General features: G+C 50.4%; 1 protein-coding gene across 10 annotated transcripts in view; it reads right to left on the minus strand.

The window, feature by feature from the left end:
• Positions 1 to 21,762, minus strand: part of CAPN15 (calpain 15) — a 61,523-nt gene that overhangs the window by 15,630 nt on the left and 24,131 nt on the right. The window lies entirely within an intron of this gene.

Raw genomic sequence — 21,762 nt, forward strand, 5'->3', positions numbered from 1 at the left:
ACTTCAGGAAGGGCACAAGAAACAGTCCCGCAACCCCACCGACCCCGCTGTCATGGCGGGGATGCACCTCGGCAAGCAAGCACACTGCCTCTGCACCTAATCTCGATAATTTTGTACATCTGCAGCTTGTTTGTAACTCTCTGGATGAGGTGACACCCTGCTCTGCCTTCTTGCTGTTCCCAAGGTCAATTCTTTCTCTTTCGGTGTCACTCTGGCCCACCTCTGTTTCATTTTCTGTTCCTGTCTCTCTCCTCTCCTTTTGGCTTGCCACCATGGGTACACAACTTATCCACACTGGGATAACTGTGTTATCCCACCCCAGACACCACCAAGCAAAGAAAAGCAGGTTGTGATGTATGGTGGTGCTGGCTATGGGCTTTGGGGACAGAAGCCTGGCCCAGCCAGCCTGTGAGCAGTAGCCCTGTGCCAGAGCCAAAGTAAGTCATGGTGCACCAGTGCCGGCACAGCTCACCAGCAGGTTCTGAGCTCTGCAGAGCGAGGCACCGTGTCCCAGCTCCAGCTCCTGCCCTGCTTACCTGGGAAGCAGAGGGGCCACAGAGCCCTGTCGTCAGCAGCAGTCCTCAGTTTCAACCTCCAGTGTTGCCTGCGAATGCCTGAAACCCTGATGGGGAATGGGGCAACGCATGCCAGAGCCACCTCGTTCCAGGGCAGAAAGTCGTAATAAAGTTTTCCAGGCGGCTTCAATTTTCAGAAAGTGAAGCACAGCAGCAGCACCAGCTCCACAGGCCATGGCAACCTCTGGGCTTGCAGGGAGCAGCTCTCCCTCACCGCGGCCCTCCTAGTGCTTTCAGGAAGGCGATGCCCTGCTTGCACGCATGCTGACAAACAGCAGAAGGAATCCCAGCCCTGTGTGGTGCCCTTTATCCCCTGCTCAGGGTCATTTCCTGGAGCTTTGAGCAAAGGTGGGGCTGAAACAGAGCTTTCTGCTTCCTCCTCCTTCACACAAGGACAAAACAGTTGTCCTTCAGGTAAATCTGCAGCATGAGCCCAGAGCCCTCTCTCCGTGCACTCCTGCTCCCAGATAACACAGCCAAGTCTAAAGCCCCAACCTTGAACCCAAGCTCCAGGCCAGCCATGCCTCTCTCCAGCTGAGCTGGTCCCTTTCCAACCCCTTCCACCCTGCCCTGCTTGCCCAAGACCCCGGGCAGGGCCAACTCTACAGGAGAAGCCTCTGAGACAGGCACCCAGACCAAGGAATGAACACTCTAAATCATGGGAGCTGCAATCCAGCGGGCTCACTGCTGGCTCCCTCTCAAGCATCCCTTCAACAAGCAAGTTCAACTGCAACACCGGCTGGAACAAAGAGAGGATAGAAGATGTTTTATGCCATAGAAAGCAGGCACAGAAAGCTATGAGACGCCGGTCCAGTCCGTGGAGGGAACCGGATCCTGGCTGGTCTCCAGCATCCCAAGCAGCAGCACCTGCACAACAGCTTCCGAAGGCAGCTGAGCAGACTGCATTGCAGCAGCAGGGGTCTTGAGGGGACAGAGGATGCAGCAAGAACCACCCTGGGGAGGAGGAGAGTGACCCTCCGTTTGGCTGGGTACACAAGAAACTCTCCTGGGAATACTCCAGCAGCAGCAGCAGCAATCCAGCCACATTTCCAGACCATGCTCCACAGCCATTGGAAGAGCAGCTCCCTCTCACAAAGAGATCAGATACAACCTTCAACTCCCTTCTTAAATCAAATGTTTCTCTAAATAAAGCCCGAACTCAAGAAATCCATTTTATTGCAAGAGAGAGCTTGAAAATTCATTCTGGTTCATATACCATGCCTTCATAGTTTGAACTTTACAAGGTATTTATTTACTGGAGTTATTTAAGGAATCTTTCCCAGCTAAGAGAAATATAAACATTGATTTTTCTGCCTGAAGTCCTACAGCTTTGAGCCACTATACAATCCTCTCCCCTTTGGCAGCACCATGCCCACAGCTGTCTGAAAGGGAGATCACTCCCCAAACAGCAAAAGGGAATGAGCTGCATGCCCGGCTCCAGTAAAGGCAGGGAAGCAAATGGGGCCATGAAGGGCACAGTGATCCTGTCACATCCATTCGTCTTACTGGATGAGGTTCCTCAAACCCCAGGCATCAGCAAAAGGCAAGCAAAGGCTGTCAGCAACCTGCGCCATGCACGTCCGTCCTCCTGCAGCGTCCCATGCTGTTACCCACCATACACTGTGCTGGAGAGCACTGGCTCCAGAAAATCCACATCTAAATGCAGATGCTGCACTGCTTACTGCAGAGCAGGACCCTCCAGCCACCAATCTTCCTGCTGCACACATCACTCTTGCACCCATGGTCCTACCCAGCAGGCAAAGGCTTCTAGCCATGCAACAACAGGACCATGGAAAGAAATCACCTTGTCCCTTCCCATACCAATAGAGAGAACAGAAAAAACAAGATAACCACAAAGACAGAAGTACCACACGAGGGGACAGTGAGATGAGCTGCATTGCCAGACCTGCTTGACGCGGCATCAGCGACAAGCTGCAGGCTCAGGCAAGACAGCACCGTTTCACTTGGATGGGCAGGAGATCCAAGCTCCAGGCAGCAAGAAGGGAGGCGGAAGCCAGGACACTGCAGTGCTCTCCTCCAAGCTCCAATACTGGCCCTGGGGAGCCGCGATGCTCCCTGCTGCACTGTCCCCCTCCCAGTCCTCTCCTCTCCCCCATGCCACAGGAGTTGGCTCCCAACAGTGTTCCAGGGACACCATCCTGCCCACTGCTGGGATTTCCACTTGCTTGACTTTCTCCACTGACAGCTCTCAGGAAAACCAAAGAGCCTCCCAGAAAGGCCATCAGCTCTTCCCTCAAAGGTCTGTGGCTCCCCTTGCAGTGGCAGGGCCACCAGTGTGGCAAGCCCTGGCAGGAGACTTCCCTTCCTGCTTCTCCCCAGGATGGCTGTCGCACCATGTCACGGTGCCCAGCAGCCACACAGCTTTCCCTGCAAGCTAGTCGGAGATGCACAGAAATGGGAGAGGACATGGGACATGCATCTTCGGCTGTCCCCCACAAGCCACCGGTTCCCCAGTCTTGACAACTGGCAGTGCACCAGACTGCAGCCTGCTCCCACCAGATTCCTACCTAGGACTGATGGACAATTCAAGTCCCTGCCTGGAACACCAGACTTAATTTAAGGGTCCAAAGATCACAGAGGGCACAAGGCTGGAAGGGCAGCACTGAAGACTGGCCCTTGGTCCATCCTTACACAGTACAGCCCAGACCAGCACATGATGGGTTGTAGCAGCAGCCTTTGTCCCACACCAACACCTACCTCTCAAAAATGAATGGGCTGAAGGAGAAACCCAACCACAGCCTGTCCAAGCTCTGTAATTCTCCCTACAAAGCCTGGCTGGCTCCTTTCCCAGCAGGCAACAAGCCTGCGTGAAGAAATACAGTTGTCTCCACCATCTATTCACCAGGCCCATCTGCTGCATGATAACACACATGCTCTCCAGCCCCAGAAAACGCAACCGAGATAAACCTCGCCTGCCACCTTCCCAGACACCTGTGCAGGAGAGGAGCTCCTCTCAAAACCAGCTGCTCCACAGTGACCTGGCAAAGTCATCCACCCACAGAAGGGCTTTTCTTGGGAAGGGGACACTTTATAGGGAGCACGATGATGCAAGCTCTCAGAAGCCCAGCAGGCTGACGACAGGGATTGGCCAGAAGCTCTTTTTGGGTGCACACGGCAAGGAAAGGGCAACAGTTGTACAACCCCACACCTCCAGCAGCATGGACGGGTCTGGCCCCACATGGCCATGCTTCCCACCTCAACAGCTCTACCCAACCAAGACAGGGTGCACATCAGCTAGCAGGAGACACCACCATGTTGGCAGAACTGCACCTACCTTGGCAATCACAACAATGTAATTATAATACTTAAAAAAAGAATATAGAAGGTACTCAACCAAGTAGGCAGCTTTCAGCATGCTGATCAGATCCCAGGGAACCTCACTGCTCGCTCTGCCTTGCAAGAGTTGGGAATGCCAAAGACAGCCCACCGCCGAGGTGACAGCCTCTAGAGAGGGATGCTGGCTGGTATGCCCAGGCAGCCTTTGCAGGCAGGATCCAGCAGCAGAGCTGCCTGAAAGGTGGGTGGGTGGCTGTTTCCCTCTGGACACCGTTCCTGAGCGCACAGAGGTGGTGGGGGAAGGCTGTCACTAGGAGGGAATGGAGAGTCATTGCAGGGTCATCACTGGCCCTTTGCTTCCCTCTGATGTGTCGGAACTTTCCTCTAACCAAAGTGGGGCAGAATTGTTAGGACAAGCCAAGGAAGGGATTAAGGCAGCACCAGTTGGTCACCTCCCAAACCCACCTCAGGACAGTGATATCCCCTTCCTAGGGCTCTGCTGAGCTTGCGTGTCCTGTTGCTACAGAGCCCTGGCTCCTACACAGCCATCAAACAAGAAGGGGTCTCCACCACCTTTGGGTGTCATCTGGGACCAAAGGCTTTTCTGGAGTCTCACCAGAGCAGGGCAACACAGGAAGGAACAGGGCAGGGTGCGAGACCAAGAAGTGCCCAAAAACCTGCAGTTTGTGTCTTTCCTGCCGGCAGGGAGCTGGTGACGTGCCAAGCCTGTGTGATGTGCAGCTGAGCTCCAGGGCAAGAGATGGCAACCATCCCTGGACAGAAGCACCTTGGACTGCCAGAGCAAATGGCTCGAGGTGACCTGAGCACTGGAGCAAGAGATCCCAGGGCTCCACTGCAGAGCCCACACTGGCAACAGGATTATATGAGCTTGTGTCAATTGAACACAGCAACAGAATCAGGCTGTTTCTCTAAATAAAACTCCTCCAGAACAGCTAAAGCCTTAAAACTTACTGCTTCAGTTCTCTCCTGCAGTAAATAAACAAATAAATAAAAATCAATTGTTCTAGCCAGCAACGTACAAACCCTGAGTTCTCTGAAACAGAACACACTGTAGCAAAATCCTCTTGTTCAACAAATACAAGAAAAAGCACTAGAACTTTGTGGAAGAAAAAGTAAAATCACAAAAACCCCAAACAAAATCCTGCCTCAATTATCTGTGAGCTGCATATCACTTCCCCTCCTCCTCATCCAGCTGTTTTCTATTTAACTCCTTTCAATGGCAGTGCATGCTCTGACCTAAGAGAGGACTGCTGAGCCATCTCCCACATGGACCTACCACATCTCCAGAGCCAGCTGGAGCAGAAGACACCCATGCTGGTGCAGGAGGTCAGGAACCACACAGCATCACTCTGGCAGTTGAACTGTTAGAAGGGCACGTAGGTTGGGATCATGGCCCACGTGTCACGAAGCCCAGGCGAGGAGATGCTCTTGTCTGAGCTGACTCATTCTTGCAGAGCCAGGCAAGGGCTGGTAGGCTGGACCACAGGAAGGTTGCAGCAGATATACTGGCAGAGCAGCACAGAAACACTATGAACTGGGACTTTCCACTTTTTACAAATTTCTATAGGAGCATCACTGGAGAAAAACAGTCTCTGATTCATACGTCTAAACCCCTGAGGCTACAGAAGTAAGTGTCACCAGCTCTATGTTAGCATCATACAAACAAGGCAGGTTGCATAAGTATTTCCAAACCCTGCCTTTCCCACTCCTCCAAAGTGAGACAAGAAAACAAGACAGGCTTCAATTCCAGTGACCTTCGCCCAATCTCAGAGAGGCGCAGGCAAAAACAAAGCACTGGAAAGGACCTATCCCTTTGCCCTCTTCTCACACTTTGCACCAGCACAGATCTGCTGAGCAAGGGCAGAGACAGCAAAGAAAACCTCCCCTACACTCACCTATGCTCTCTTGGAGGATCGTATCAAAACAACGAAGTCAGGCAGTGCTAGGCAGGCCTGCTGCAATGGCACAAATGTGCCCACAAAACAGGGCTCCTTGCTGGACCTCTCTACATGTGAGCAAAAGCAGCAACCCACTTCCACAAGAGCAAGCATAGAGGATCCCAGGATAACTCAGGTCAGAAGGGACCTCAGGGGGTCTTCAGTTCAAACTCCTGCTCCAAGATGCATCTCTTAAGAGATCACAGCAAGTTGTTCAGGTTTATACAGTCTGCTCTTGAAAACCTCCAAGCACGGAGACTACGTGACCTCTCTGGGCAGTGAACTCTACTAACTGACTGTCCTTGGGACAAAAATGCTTCCCTTTATATCCAGTCTGATCCTCTCCTGTTTCATCCTATGCCTGTTGTCCTCCCTATGCTCCTGTCCTCCCACCACGCACTGCTGTGAAGAGCCTGGCTCTGTCTTCTGGATGAAGTCCCTGTAGGTATTGGTAGACCTCCTCCAAAGCCTTCTCTTCACCAGCCTGAATGAGCTCAGGTCCATCATCCTCTCCTTGCAGGACATGTGCTCCAGCACCCTGACCATCTTAGTGCCCCTCCACTGAACTAGTAGTTCAGTGGAGACTACTACTAGTAGTAGTCTCACAACTACACCTTTCTGTGCTGCACTCCTGCTCCCCTTGCACAGCACCAGGGAAATATTTGGTACTGTATGGGTCTGAGCCACCCTGCAGAACAGGGCTGGTGGCACACATCCTCCCCAGGGGAGCTGAGAAAGTGCTAAGGGAGCCCTGGTTGAAAGCTGCTACAAAACAGAGCTTCACCCTAGCAGGAACCTGCCAACTTCAAAAGCACTAGCAGTTCAGCCTTCTGGTGACTACAAAGGGACAAAACTGATTTTTTAAGAAACTCTTGCTAAAATAGCTTGGCTTTATCATCATGTCTGACAACTCGTGTTGTTCCAGGCACCACCACTGCAAGCAGCTGTCCAGCCCAGGACAGAGGTCGGCCTCACAGCAGACCTGGTCTGTAGCATCCAGGACCTGCAGCCCCCCGTATGAATCATCACACTGAGGTCAGAGGAAGAAAGAAAAAACAACTCCAAAAAGGACACCACCTTCCTTGTGCAACCTCCGTCTCACACCGGGCAGCTCCTTTCAGCCAGGACTGGAGCTGGGACCTTGGTCTGAGCTCCTGGCTGCACCATTCTCTTTGTTCCTTCAGTCTGGTGGAAGGGAACCACAATGGCTACAACTACACAGATTCCTCCTTTTGTTGAAGCAGTTGATGAAATAAAGACTTCTTGATCCTGAAATATCAATTTTTGAGTGCTCCAGAGCTTTATCATATATCTACTCTCACTCTTTAGAGTCAATCCAGGACAAACTGTCAACTAGTTCCCAGGAACACAGCTTAGACAGGGAAAGGAAAAACAGCTGAGGGACCAGCCCATTCCACTTCCATGCCAGGACACCCCTTCTTTCTGGAGGTTACCTCCTCCCAGCCCCAGTGCAGTATCAGTGCTCCTAACTATTCACTGGGGCAGGACAATTACATTTATGCAGAAAATAGCATTTTCCACTGGTAATAACTTGAAATGAATTGAAGCAGGACAACTGAGTTTGTTCTGTTTAATAAAGCAATGGTGGCAGAGGAAAATCACTCATCAAAGCAGAAGGGAGAGGAAAAAAATAAATCTAATTCTGCAGCAGGAGACCCTGCAAAGCTGAGCACTTGAGGGTAAATGGGGCCATTAAAGACCCATCAACACCACGTACCCACCCCAGAAGGTGCCAAGAGGCTCGATTAGATGCTAAGAGTTTTCCAAGCTAATGATGCACTCCAGTCCCTGGGAATTTCTTGGTCCCATTGCATCAAACCTCAGGAGGGTTCTTGCACAGTTTCTGTTTAGCTTCTACTTTCCCACACTGGACACAGCTCACAAAGTGCTCCGCCAGCTCAGATGTGCTCCACTGGCCAGAGAGAGAACAGGCTGTGAGTTTTAATGAGAAGTTCCCAGGGGAAAATTGAACTCTGCTAATGAGAGGTCTGAGAGAAAAACCACTGGCCCCAGATGTATGGAGTTCATTCACCAGTATATTTTTCCAGCAGCCAACAAAACCACAGAACATACTCTCAAACTACAGCTTTCCCTGCAATTTACTTTGTCGTCACCTCCCTGAAAACAGGACTTGCCTGTCTTAAGAGAGACGGATGTTAAGGGTGAGAGGGGACATTTTGCTGTAGGACAGGGAAGAAAGGAGTTCCAAGACAATGCTCTGTAAGTACAACTGCTTGCAAAGGATGCAAGTGGGACAGAGAACATGCTCCTCTACCCTTCACTGGCCATGAAGAGGCTCCAAGGAACCTGTCAAGAGCAAGGTGGGAAACAGGAGGAGGGCAGAGGCACAGCTGGGACAGGAGCATCCTGAAAACTCCTGTCACATGCACCAAAGTCTGGCTTTGATGAAGGAAGGAAGTTGAGGAGACCATCATCACTTGGAGAGTCCTCGTCATGGCTGAAATCCCTGGCTGGGTTTGGTCCAGGAAAAGGAGAGAAGGAGCAGTCTTTGAAGGGATCTGCCCATCTGAATACGTGGTCACTGGAGTTACAGGCCCAATGCTGCTGCAAGAATGCAAAGTGACACACATCTGGAGGGAGCCGGCCTCACATTAGCTTTCCTCCAAGGCTACGGATATACAGGCAGTGTTATCCTAAACTGATGGGCTGGAGACAAGAGACTTTTATCGTTCTTCATGCAAAATCATCAAAGCAGAATCAGAATCTGGAAGGCTTGCCTTGTGAGAAAAACAGGATGTGCATCATTAGCCTTTAATATACCTTAAGTGCTTCGATATTGTAAGATATTATTTTTCAGAAGAAAACCAGTTTGGCTGGCAGAGTGCTGTGCAGTATAGGCATGCTGAGACAAGATCATTCTCAAAGGCTCCTTTCCTAATGAACAAGTTACCCAAATCTCTGCCAGGGCAACAAGAAGAATCCCTGGGGCTATGAAAGGAAGAGGCAGACTGAGTATTTCAAAGAGGCCAGCAAAGTCCAGGTTCTAGCTTTGCTCAAATGTCATGAGGTTTTGCAAGCTCTGGATTCACAAGCTTTTAATGAGGGACCAGGTGTCCCACCCTAAAGAAGCACCTCCTGTGCCTATCCAAGATTATTGGGATGCAAGGCCCAGACAAGATGGCCAACGGCAACGTGACCTCTTCGAAACTCAGGATGGAGGCATGGGGAACATGCTACACTGGGCATCAGTCGCACAGGATCATCACAGGACAGGCTTTGCTGCAGCAAGGCTGGCAGAAGAACAGCCTGGGAAGGTCTCTCTGGAGGCTCAGCCCTGGGGACAGCCATCAGCTCAGCCTCAGCTCCTCTCAAGCTACACTATTTCTCATTAAGACCAATTCCAGCCTGTTGTTATAATTAATAACCTCACCTTGCCTCCCTGCATGCAAGCATGGGAAATTTCTGCAGTTGCAATCACAGTTCACTTCAAAGAAACCAATTTAGCACAGCACTACTGCTGCCATCATTCCCGTACTCAACTATTTTATTTACCTTTTCTGTACCTAATTTTCCTGGTCTTTTGGGTATCTGGGGAAATTAAGAGCAAACAATATCAAGCTCCAATTGCACCCAAGAATTATACTAGGTGAGGAAAATTTGTGTCATTAACTCAGGCCAGCACCGTACTACGTGTGTGCTTAAACAGGTTTGATAATGCCTTAATACTTGGATTTGGCTCAAGGCGGTGATGAACTAAATGGCCTCAGTCCATATCTTGCCTTACTTTTGACTACTCAACACTGACTTTGAGCAAAATCCACATACAGTGGATATCTGAACCCACTTAAGAGCAAATACACAAAGGAGGTACACCAATTTTATAGGTTTTGTTACAGTTGCATGAAATTGGTGTAATTTAGGTGTAGAAAGAGCAAAGGATCTCTGCAGATACTGTAGTTCTGCTAAAACATTTGGGAGCTCCTCGGCATGCCTGCAACTCGCACAAAAGCTGCTCTTTCAGGGAAAAAGGTCCACAGTCTTCCAGCAAATGCAACACAAGAATTCAAGAACTTAATTTTTTTTGTTAAAAAGCCAACAGACTGGAAAGGCCTGAACCCTAGAAGACTGAAGGACCCAAGTTACATTGGATACTGGTAGCTTCAGCTTCTTGCACACTTGGAGGAAGAAAGCACTTAGAGAACAGTAGTTTTGTTCTTTAGAAAGCCTGGTAAAAATCGGTTCAGCTACTTTGTATGTTTTCTATAATTATATTCCATCTTTGGTCTGAGCAGCGTCCCAGAAAGTTTCCCACGTAAAATGAAGTTGTCTCGCAAAATTCTTGAATGCCTAAAATGGAGGAAGATTCAGACTCCATTGAAATCAATCCCACAGACCAGGATGATACACCTTACAGATCTACTACTGAATAAAATGATTACCTGTTTGCAGGATGGCTTGTATAGAAAGGCTCAAAAAACCGCAGACTCTCACAACCAGCCATCAGACAAAGGCTTCCACGCTGAAAAAACTGAAAGATGTGATCCACAGTCCAAACAGGGTAAGGGTCTTGCCAACATTATGTACAAACACAAGGATTATGAGAGCTGCTGTAACTCAGCATTTGGCCCTTCAGATTCATCTTTTAAGCAATGCTAGGGGAAAGTTTTTTGGAAGCAGCAAAAGTGAGTTTGGGAATTATATTTTCTTGAGAGGTTTTCATGAGAATGATCTGCTGCTGACCCAAGTCCCACAGCCATCTCCAGCCAGCATCCAGCGGGTGGCAATGCCCATGAACACCAAACAAATCTCCTGGACCTTTGACTCTCCATGCCAAGATGACAGGACAAAACCTCAACATCGGCCACCGAGGAAGAGGGGTGATCCCATGCCCCAGCAGTCAGGGACAAGACTCAAACATTGGCACCAGGGGTGCTCCTTGCTGTGCGAGGCGCTTGCTGTGTACTCATACGGGTGGGTGCCCCAGAGCCCTGCTCGCTTGCTGACATTCAGAACAGGTTTAGTACAAACGCGCATTGCGGTTTCACTTCAATGGCCCCAGCAGGAGGGAGTTTGCAATTATTCACACGTGGAGAAGCCTGAGCGCTTCTGTGGAAAAGAATGACAAATTTCAAACTCTGAAAAGATCCCCTTGGTTAGGAAGGAAGACTTTGAAGGAAGTACAGGGGCTCCAAAAACTTATTTAATCATTCCCTGACTGGCCCATAAATCCTTCCCTGCCTTGAGGCAGCTCAGAAAACTTCTCAAGAGCCTATGAAGGGTCAATCCTGGTAGACACCTACCCTGGTCGATAATCCAGATGAACTGAAAAAAGGTGAATCAGGGTGAGGGACGAGCGGTTCAGCCAGCAGGCAGCAAGGCAGGCTACGGTCAAAGGCCAAACAAGTTCAGATCTGGCAGAAGAGGAGTGATGCCTGCTGACCTGGCTGCAGCATTCAGCCTGGACTCTCAGCCCAAAAAACTCTGGGCCTTTGAACATGGCAGGAGAAGAGATTATTACAGAGCAAACATGGCCCTGGTGACATCAGCACATCACAGACTGATGGAATACCATCGATCCGATCACACACCCAGCAGGGACCAGTGAGACACCAAGTCCTCTGGGATGAGCTGTAGCACAACCCCTCCATGGAGCAGTGTCCTTTAAACCTCAAGGTGTGCCAGGAAGAGGGGAGATACCAGGAGCACCTAATGGTCTCCTGTGCCCGCAGGAACCCAAGGACAAACACACCTAGAGCAATATGAAGCCAAATCACAGCCTAGAGGCAGCCTCTCCTCTTGCAGTCACCAGGGCTCCCTGCTGATCTGGACAAACCAGTGAGCGTTTTAACACTGAACATGTGAGCAGGACACATCATACAGGTACCACTCCCACTAGGAGCACAGACCTCCAAGACTCCACTGAAGTTCGGCTAGCACAAGATGTATAGAAATCAGGGGATATCAAGAACAACAGGGGGAGGATTTATGACCGACATGCTGGATGTAGGAGGACTAGCAAGATGGTAGGGAGGACAGCTGGGAAGATTATGTTCTTTACTACTACTATTATACCAATTCATTTCAAATCATGGCAGGTTTTAATTTAAAAAGCCAACAGACATTGTGCCCTTTAAAAAGGGCACAAAAGCTGGTAACAGCAACAAACCAGAATATCCCAGGGAAGAGCAGCACAGGGCTAATGCCTCCCTCACAACGTTAACAGTTGCCAATAAATGGCATTCAGAGAGGCCACAGAACATCCCCTTCACCATGTCTTTTGCCCAGAGAGGAAGAAGGGCAAGACTTTGTTGTCTTCAACGCATCGCTGAGACCTAAACAAGGCTGACATACCAAGGAGAGATGTCCTTTTTTGCTCCATCAAGGATGCGTGCCACTCCCTCAAATCTGCTGGTTGAAGGGTCTTCCTCTGAGCTCCCTCTTCTGTTATTGCCTCTTAAGCATCTCCATTGCAGAATTGCTGGGCTGGCTCTGTTCCAGGCCCTGCCATCAACCCTTCTCACCAAGCCTGGAGGGGACATCTGCTATACACACCTGTAGACTGGCCACAGGAATGTCTGCCTGCCTGCATGGTGCCTGCCCAGAGACAACAGGATGGTGACAGTTTTATATCAATGATTATCTATGCTGCTTGGGTTGGGAAAAGTGGGAGGGATGGCCAGAAGAACTCAAAGTGGAAGGATTTCAGATGAAATGCAGGAGGAAATGAACTAGAGGACATCTCCTGGGATGTCTCATGTCTGGAGAGCATGGCATGGAGAGGACTGAGGAGCTCTGGGTGATGCTCTGTGAGCAACTCCACACCCCCACGTCACTATCACAGCCAGTGCCATCAGCTCAGCTCCAAAACACCACCCTGTACTTTCAGAGAGTAAATTAAATCCCTTCTTCCCAGGATGAAAAGGAAATTCAAAGCTATTTGCTGCCTTTGAGGACTGAAAGGCAAAATACTGCTGTTGGAGAGGGCCACTTGCCCCCTTGTGTGGCCCTGCAGGGGTTGTGGGGTGGTGGGGTCTATCACAATGCAGGCACAACCACAGGGAAGGAGGTGGGAGGACCCTGCCAAGCCCCATTCTCCTTTTGTCTCACCAGTTCCCAGCCCTGTCCATAATCAGCTGCATGGGGCAGGCCACTATTTGCTTGAGAAACAACCATATTTTCTCTAAATTCTCCCTGAAAAAATGAATCAAGGCATAGCTCCAAGGTGCAATTAAGAAAACAACAACAGTAATCAAGAGGTCAGTACCATTTGGGATGGAGGGAAAGAGAAAGACTCGTGTTTCTGTGAGGCCTGAGACTAATGAGAGCAGGGCTGCAGCCTGGCAGAGGTGGGAAGCAGAGCCCCCAGCCTCCTCCTCCTCCTCTCCTGGGGCTTTGACTTGGCCATCACCCCAGCTCCTGGCAGAGCTGCTGCCCCGCGCTCTTCCTGCGAATGAGGAAACTTCTCGGGGCTCAAGTCCATGCTGCCAAGCTCTGCAGCAGCACTGTCCCACGCCAGACCACGCAGCGCCCTTCCCGCAGCTGCCAGCCATGCTTGGGGTACTGAGAGCAGGACCTCACGCCTCCGGGCAAGACAGAAGGCAGCAGGGCACTGTGGTCCATCACCAGTGGCTGTCAGGCTGTCTTCAGGATGATTAACAGGCCTTAATGAAAAGCTAAGCCAGTCCTGTACCTCAGGAAAGCAGCTCATGCTTAATAACCCAGCCAACAAGCTTTGCACTGATCTGCAGGAAGAAAGAAAGATTGCCAAGGGACAGAGGAAGAGAGAGGAACTCTGGCAACTCCTGACATCCCTGGAGTTCAGTCTATGGTCAGATCAGGGCACAGTAATCAAGCCACCGCAGCTATGCTACAAATGTTATCTGGCAGCGAGGGAAAATGCAAGGATGGAGGTTCCTCCCAGAGCCAATGCCACCAACTACCAAGCCCTGCTATCCCTCAACATGCTTGAGCAGCTCCTTTGGTGAGAGGAGATCAGAAGGCAGAGGGCAAACCTGAATGTCCTCTCTTCTACTTCAGGAACCACACCTGTGACCCCTCCAAAGAACACCGATCCCAGAGGAAGATCTCAATGCACACAGCAGAAGCCCAGGGCAATGTCCCAGATAAACTGGGTATTGGAATTTGCACACACATGCACACACTCACTCTTTCCATCAAGTCCTTGGCTCCACACGCAACTTTCAAGTGCACTCACATTCACTGCCAGGTGCTGGAAAAAACATGCACGAAGGCTTGCAGTGCAGGCCTGCTGCACTGGAGCCACATCCCTCCACGCTTTACTGACCTGGGGTGAAGTGGGGCCAAGGGCTTGCTTGGTCAGCTTGGCTGCCTGGGCCAGCATGGAAAGCAGAGGCTTTGAACAGCAGTAAACCCCCCCAACCTCACAGATGGCTCCAGCCTTTCCTGTTCCTCGATCATCTGCACCTTCTCCAGCTCTGTTCCCCTTCCCAGGTTATGTCAGGTCAAGCAGATGAATGCAAGACTGCACAAAATTTGTTGCTGCATCAGCTGTGGTTTCAGGAGCCTGTTGCCATTCTGCAGCCAGCAGGATCTGCTCTCCTTGTGGGCTCGGAGGGAGGAAGAACAAGGAGGGAGAAGCCGCCTCAGGTGCTGTTCAGACTCAGGGCAAATGAACCAGCATCTCCTCCACGCAATAGGAGGAAGAAGCAATTTATTCTGACAAATTGTGAAAGCCTGAAGCGGGGTTGGCCCTTTCTGTCAAAGCTGGTGTACCACACAGAGGCTTACGTGCTGGAGCAGAGAGGGGAGGGTACCGGCAGTCAAGTGATATATGCATCACTCACAGAGGGAGGCGATTAGCAACTCAGAAGAACCAAGCTGCAAAAGATACCTGCCTATCCACCTGGGATCCTGGTGGCAGGCAGGCACAGTGTGTGCTAGCCCACCAACACTGCCGGGGCTGCCAGTGAGCAGCAGGGGCTCAACAGGCACTCGGACACACACTGTGACACCTCTCAGCATACCCCTCTCTAGAGGGTTCATGTCTCAACTTTTCCACCTCAAAAGGGGTTGAACGTTTGGGCATAAGTGCCTCTGGGATAAGATGCAGTGCTAAGGAGCATCCAGCAATGTGGCACAGGTAGGATGTTCATATTTGCATCTTGAGCTTGTAAGTGAAGTTCAGGTTGGCTGTGGAGTGTTCACAGTCCAGGAGGCCAGGAAATAAAAGCTCTTAACTTGTAGGGGACCTGCAACAAGAAGGATCTGGGATGCTAGGTGTCTGGATTAGCCAAGAGAGAACAGGCAACAGCACAGAAGCTCCCTCTTGAAACAACATAATTCCAGTGTCCATTTGGTCTCCAGTGAATGTACAGATATGGCTGTGTCCTCCTTCGCTTGCCTGCCTGGCTGCCAGATTCCCTCTTTCCACAAAGCAGCTAGAGGGGTTCTGGACAGAACTAGGAATGGCTTTCCCACTGCAGCCTAAGAAACACCGTCAGCACCTGAAAAAACAAAGACTTCATGCCTGTACACACTTCTACCTATGTATCTGGGCAGCCCTGTGCCTGCAGTAGACGGTGGTGTTTTGGAGAGCCTTGGATTCTCCTTCCAGGGGACCTGTTATCTAGACAGCAACAAAGGCACTGACAGACCACGTATCCTGCCCAACTGCAAAGTCTACAACAAGTCCAGAAACCAAACGTTAATTTCTCAAGTCTTGGCAATGCTCTTTCACCGTCCTCTGGATTATCCCTACTCGCTAGCATAATGATTTCCAAACCTGTGGGTCAATCCAGATCTGCTCTTTGCAAGCAATAATAACCAAGTGTGGGAGCACACACTTGCCTGCATCCCAGAATAGAAAGCAGCTGGAATCGCATCTTAGTGCTGCCAACGGGAAGTTGAAAGACTTTCAGACACTCCTCTCTTTCTGCTGACTCTGTCTTTATGGGCTCTTCTCCCCGCTCTCTGCTACATATACAGCTCCTTTAACTGCCGATTTTCCACAGGTGGTGAAGTTCCAGATGCTCCTGGGAGGCTTTTCTAACTTTATTTATTCTATTTAAATAACAGGGGCATATGGTTTATTACAGCTATTAAAGGGTTTGTATATGTATGTGGGGGGAATCTTAAGAGAACAAAACATGCATCTGAGCCTGGGATTCAGAGAGCTACCAGGACCTCTGAGCACCCAGACACTAGACACCATCGCCTGGCCACAGAGGAGCAAAGAACCACCTCTGCCTGCAAACATCAGCCTAAAGGCTGCAAATGAGTTTCTAGCTCCTCACCTACATCACACTAGGTCCTTCAGTGCTAGCAAGGAGATTTATACCAGCCTGAGACATCATCAGGACTCCTGTTCCCTTTCTAGAACAGCTGCCACCCCCTGAACAGGATGAAGGCCTAATCTCCAGGACAAGGCCAGAGCCAGATATCAGGTTAAACAGGATCTAAATAGGAGCTGAAGCAGCTACACATGGCCCTTGGAAGCAGGATGTTCATGCTGAATCAAGCTGTGCCTTCTCCCTCTACAACCAGGGGAGCCCTGGCTAAGCACAGACTCAGTGTGCCTGGCACTGCCTGCACATAAGGAGAGAGGCAGGCAGGCAGGGAGAAGCAGAGCATAGGCTGCTCTTTGAAGGAGGATCTAAGCATGGAGGCACAGAAAGATGAGAAGCCCTTCAGTGCTACGAACCTGAGAAAGTGGGAAGGAAAGAAAGCGCCAATGGGGCTGATTTCTACAGTTACGTTTTACAATAAAGACTTACCTGCTCTCAGCAGGGAGGGCGGGAGGCAAGGAAAGGAGCAAGAAACTGAACTCATTAAGATGCTCTCTCATCTGGGACAGCTTCAGCAAGGAGGGTGGACTCTTGGGACCAAAAGACACTTGATTCCCCGCATTTAGCTACCCATACCTGAGGTATGTTTGAACAATCACTTCAAAAGCAAGCCCTGCAGAGGCAAGAAAGCCGGATGAAGAGGAAGCTCTACTTGTTGTTTTTGTTTCTCTGTCTTTAAGCCAATGAAGGAATTTCTTTTTAGGTGAGGGTCTGTGGTCTACCTCAAAAGAACCTGCGCTCCCTGGAGAAAAGAGCAAGGCAAGGGCAAGGTGGCCATCTGGAGTCAGAGCCCTGCAGTCCCTAGACATTGCAGGGACTGCTGGCCCTGTGCTTCTCTGCAAAAATCCCAGCTACTCCAAACCCCCAGAATCTCACTGTTTTCTAACACGTCTGCAGCAGATGCCTTTTCCGGTTTTCTCACCGGTACATCACACAAAAAGCAAGTCTTGTTGACATCAGGCAGACCTATCCTTGCGTCTTTCAACACTTGCCCAGTGTTTTAAGAACCCAACATGGAAAATGCTTTTGAAGCTTCACAGACAGCCAAGAAGAGGCTAAGATGAAGGCATGGTCTTGTACTTTTATTCTGCTCTCATAATACCTGGTCTCAATGTAGGGTGGCAAGCTCAAGCACGGTGGGGAGGAGGCTACAAACACAAGTGGAGCACACATCCAAGGAGACAGTACAGGCAGCTGGGAAACATGTTTGCCAGGACAAACAGCTCCTGGTGTGGAACTGTGTAGATAGATCCCTTGCATGAACTAAACAGCAAAGGTTTTGCCCTTCACACACCACACAGGGCTATTTTCTGCCATTCTTCCCAGCACAGCCTGTAGAGGATACATGCATTCTGCATCAGAAAACACAAGCACATGTGCGTGCAGGGTAGTTTGCAAGTACAGGTCCATTTGCACAGATGAAGACTACCTTCTGCTATCTTTAAGAACAGGGAACAACTTTAGATGTCACACACCTGAACAATGGCATTTGCAACTTACATTAGCATCCCTCCTATCCCATGTTTGAGGCCGTTTCATGCCATTTTCCAGTGCACCAATTGTTAGCACTGGAGGCTAGGGTGGGAGAAGAATTTTCCTGTTTCCCAGGACTAGAGAGATGTGGGACTAAGGATAAACATGCTATGGGCCTGTAACTGGAAACAGCCAGGAAAACCTGATGGGACTGTAAACCAGGCACGCTCAGGACTCAGCCATAGCCCCTTACTCCCACTGCAACTTCCCTCTCATGTGGGGAGGCTGGAAGAAGAGATTTACTGGTGGCCGCCAACCTGAATTGCTGCTCAGCTAAGATTTATGCCGCAATTTGTAGTGCTGTTAAAATAAAATTGGAAGAGTGGTGGGGGAAGAGAAAGAGAGAATGAAAGAGAGGGGAGGGAGAGGAAATGGATCAGGAGCAACAACACAGCTCCAAAGCTGTCTGCTCCCATCTCTCACATCTCCATTGAATAAATCACCCTGCATTTCCAACTGCTGTGCTCCCGCCTTCAGTTCTTGCAATGCTAATACCTGGGCTCACTTTACAGGGGGGGCACATGCAGGGTACAGTTAATAGAAATCTGTCCATCTCCACAGCTGCTGAAGTGTCAGGCTCAATAAATAGCGCAGGCAGAGAATGGCATGAAAAGTCCAGGGCATCTGGGCATCCACAGGCTGGTGGCTGCTTGCAGGATTTCCACAATGCAGCCACCAATGCTCCAGAGGACAGGAGAATGGACACCCTCCACTTCAAATGTAACCCCCTGCCTTCTACCTTCTCATTCCAGCACTGGTTAAACACCATTCCTATCTGCCAAGGTCAGAGGTGAGCTAAATTACCCCCTGTACCTCCAGGACTTTGCCAGCTCTGCAGGAAAAAGGCTGAAGTCATGGATCAATATGCCTGCACACGCAAAGAGCCACAGGATTCCCCCCACCAAGATCCCCACTGACCCCTCCTCTGAGGAGAAGCCAAGGAAAGCTCAGAGCACCTTGCAGCTCTCATGGAATCCTGGCTCTGCTCTTCAGGACTGGATGCTGACACATGACCTTCAAAAAAATCAAAAGCAGAACCTTTAGTGAACTTTAACAGAACAGCTTCCTCTTGACATCAGGGAAACTCACCCCGCCCCGAGCCAGCTGCTCTGCCCCATACTGCTGAAACCGTGGAGGAAATTCAGAATTGGATCCAAGGAGACTTTGGCCTTTCATCACCTCAGCAGCCCTGCTCTTTACAGAAAGAGCCAGGCCAGCCTTGAGGATTCACACCTCATTACAGAAACCACCACTGGGCAATTTAATGAGAGGCCCAAATATCAATCCAATACTGACCATACAGTACCAATACAGGCATTGGTGAGCTCTCAAGCCCTGCTGCTGAAGTACCTTCTCATGGTGCTCCAGCCAGCAACTGAGTCCGGTTCCTTCTTGCAGGGGAGTTGGGAAAAGATGGGATCCTGTGCATAGGCTGAGTCCCACACCAACAGCAATGGATCTGTTTTCACATGCGCAGTTGACCTATAAAGCTCACTTACTTCTTTTTCTCATGTGCCTGAACTTTAGAAGGGACAATTATCAACAGTTTCCAAGAAACTTAGTGGGATAAAACATGCTGATCTTACTGTGGTTTGGCTGTGAATGCTTCCTCTTGCACAGCCTACTTGTCATTTTCATTTCCCTGCAATGATGGCTTCTAGGACAGCCCTGGGCCAATCTTAAGTACCAGCATGCACATATAAAATACCCCTGGATGTGCAGAGCAGACCCAGAACCGTTCCCTCTGTGGCACAGCATCCAGTGCAGACAGCAAGACGGGCTCCTTCAGCATGTTGTGATCCCCACCATCCTAAAACCCTCCCCTGCACCTTCCTGCCCCACTGGCACCAAGTGAAATGTGGCAGTCAACAGCGCCTTGAGGCCACCCAGGGCAGTTGCCACGTCACAGGAGATCACCCACCAGGATACCATTGGCAAACCAAGGAGTTCCAGGAGGACACAAAGAGCGTTCCACCACATGAGAAGCCCACCACACTCCCACCACCCCATCAAACAAAGGTTCAACACAGGAACACACACTTGGCCTCAGATTCAGCTTGGCATCGCTGTGCACTTTGAAAATGGTGGCTATTTGGTTCTCTGGCTTCTCGGAGACAGCGAGGAGGACTGGGTGGGTTATGTGGAGTTGGAAGGGCCAGGAGCAGAGCCAAACAATGCTGTGCTGGGGTAGGCTGAGCCATACGACCACCAAGCACCCCAACCTGCTCTTTCTGTTCACGCCCCACGCTCTATAGCTACTGCCACCCTAACTGAGCCAGCAACACATCTGGCCATTTCCTCGAGCAGTCAGTCAGGCAGTAATTACCAGGGAAGCCCCTACAAGCTATACTGTACCCTGGAGGCCTCTGGACTCAGTAATTCAGACCATAGTACTGTTTACTGCCTCGTAAAGATGACACATACTTAAGTTAGTGCTTTGACAGCTGGAATCTAGAGGATGCTTCTGGCTTGAGCACATGCAATTAACCCTCACGTGTCCACGTGCCACAGAGAAGCATCCTGCCATCGCAGCAATCCAGCAGAGGCCATGCTGGGGCTCCTCTAACAGCTCAGCATTCCTTCCCTGCAGTAGGACACAGCACTTCCTACTAAGGAGGGCAGCTCCTGCTCTTGTGTAAAGCTCCTGAACCTCTTCAAGTCACACACACTCTCACAAACAGCTCTTGGGTAACCTCAGCATACATGCTTCTCAAGGACAACTTGAAGGACGTCACTGTCAACCTACGGACATGGGACAGAGAGGAGAGAAAGACTGCGCGTGCCCTGCCTGCAGCAGACTTAAACACTGCACAAGACAGATGGGTCTTGTCAGCTGCTGTGCCCTCCCCACCACGTCACCACTGACAGCAGCCCCTCCAATAGCCACTCACACAGGCACTGAGCAAGCCAGGGGCTGCAGTGCCCACACCAGCATGCCCAAAGACACAAAGCATCTAAACATTTGCTGTAGGAAAACATAAGCCAAGGAAAACAGGCCACTGTGCCAAGCTTTGCTAGGAGATTCTCTAGGGGGTGTGTAAAGCAATGATGTGCCCTGCACACATCACCACATATGCCATGGAGGCTGCTGGGCAGGACAACAGCAGCATCAATGATCAGTCCATTCTGTGCCACTGGCTGCAACCCTGCAGCTCCTGCAAAAAACATCTTTTCCACATTTCAGAAGCACCAATTGTTTCCACATTTGTCCCTCCCCACAGATAGACACAACAGCCGTGGGGTAAGGCAGCAGGAGAAGCCTCAGCTCCCCAGCAGGAAAGGTTAAAGAGGACCCATTTGCTACAACTGGCGGCACAGGTCTAATGGGAAGTCCCAGTGCTGCATGGGGCATGTGCCAGCCAACACCAGGGCTCTGAATAAAAGATGTCTCTTCCTTGGTGTCCCAAGGAATCGGGAGGAAAAATACATACACATACACATGCACGCGCACACACACACACACATCTATCCATCTATCTATTTAGAGTTTCACTTTTCCAAGGTATGTAGGTTAAAATCAGGTTTTCAGGAAGACAAAAGATCTTGCTTGTGCCCACCTTCTTCCCATTCCACAGTTGGGAAAAGCCCTGCCAAAAGGTGGCAAGAGCCAGCCTCCCAATGTCTCCTTTTACTCTAATGAATCTGCCGTGCTCCAAATGCAGGAGCCCAGCTCTACGGAACTACAAGCACCAGCATGCAATACCACTCTGAGTGCTAGGAGCAGCAGGGCTTGAACCCGTGCGTCTGGAGACAAAGCTAAGCTCTGTACTGCTCTGGGCAAGGGCAGGCGAGGCCCCTCCAGCTCCCAGCAAGCTGCCGACTTGGCAGCGTTTAAGCACCTGCAGCCCAAACTCTCATCCTCACCCCATGCACTGCCCCGACTCTCCTGCTGATTGTCCCACCGCCATCCAGAAGGGCTGCGGGGTGCATTCACACTTCACTTCAAGTTTCCTTCTGGTTTGAATGTCCTGCTGCAGCCTCATAAATGCCATCTGTAACAGAGGAACAGCTTCTTTCTCTTCAGATCAGTTCTTCACACCTCCTCACGGTGACCTTCAGCACCTACCGCTCGCAGGGATTCAATGATGCTTG

This window comes from Haliaeetus albicilla, chromosome 22, assembly GCF_947461875.1.
Source record: "Haliaeetus albicilla chromosome 22, bHalAlb1.1, whole genome shotgun sequence".
Lineage (NCBI taxonomy): Eukaryota > Metazoa > Chordata > Aves > Accipitriformes > Accipitridae > Haliaeetus > Haliaeetus albicilla.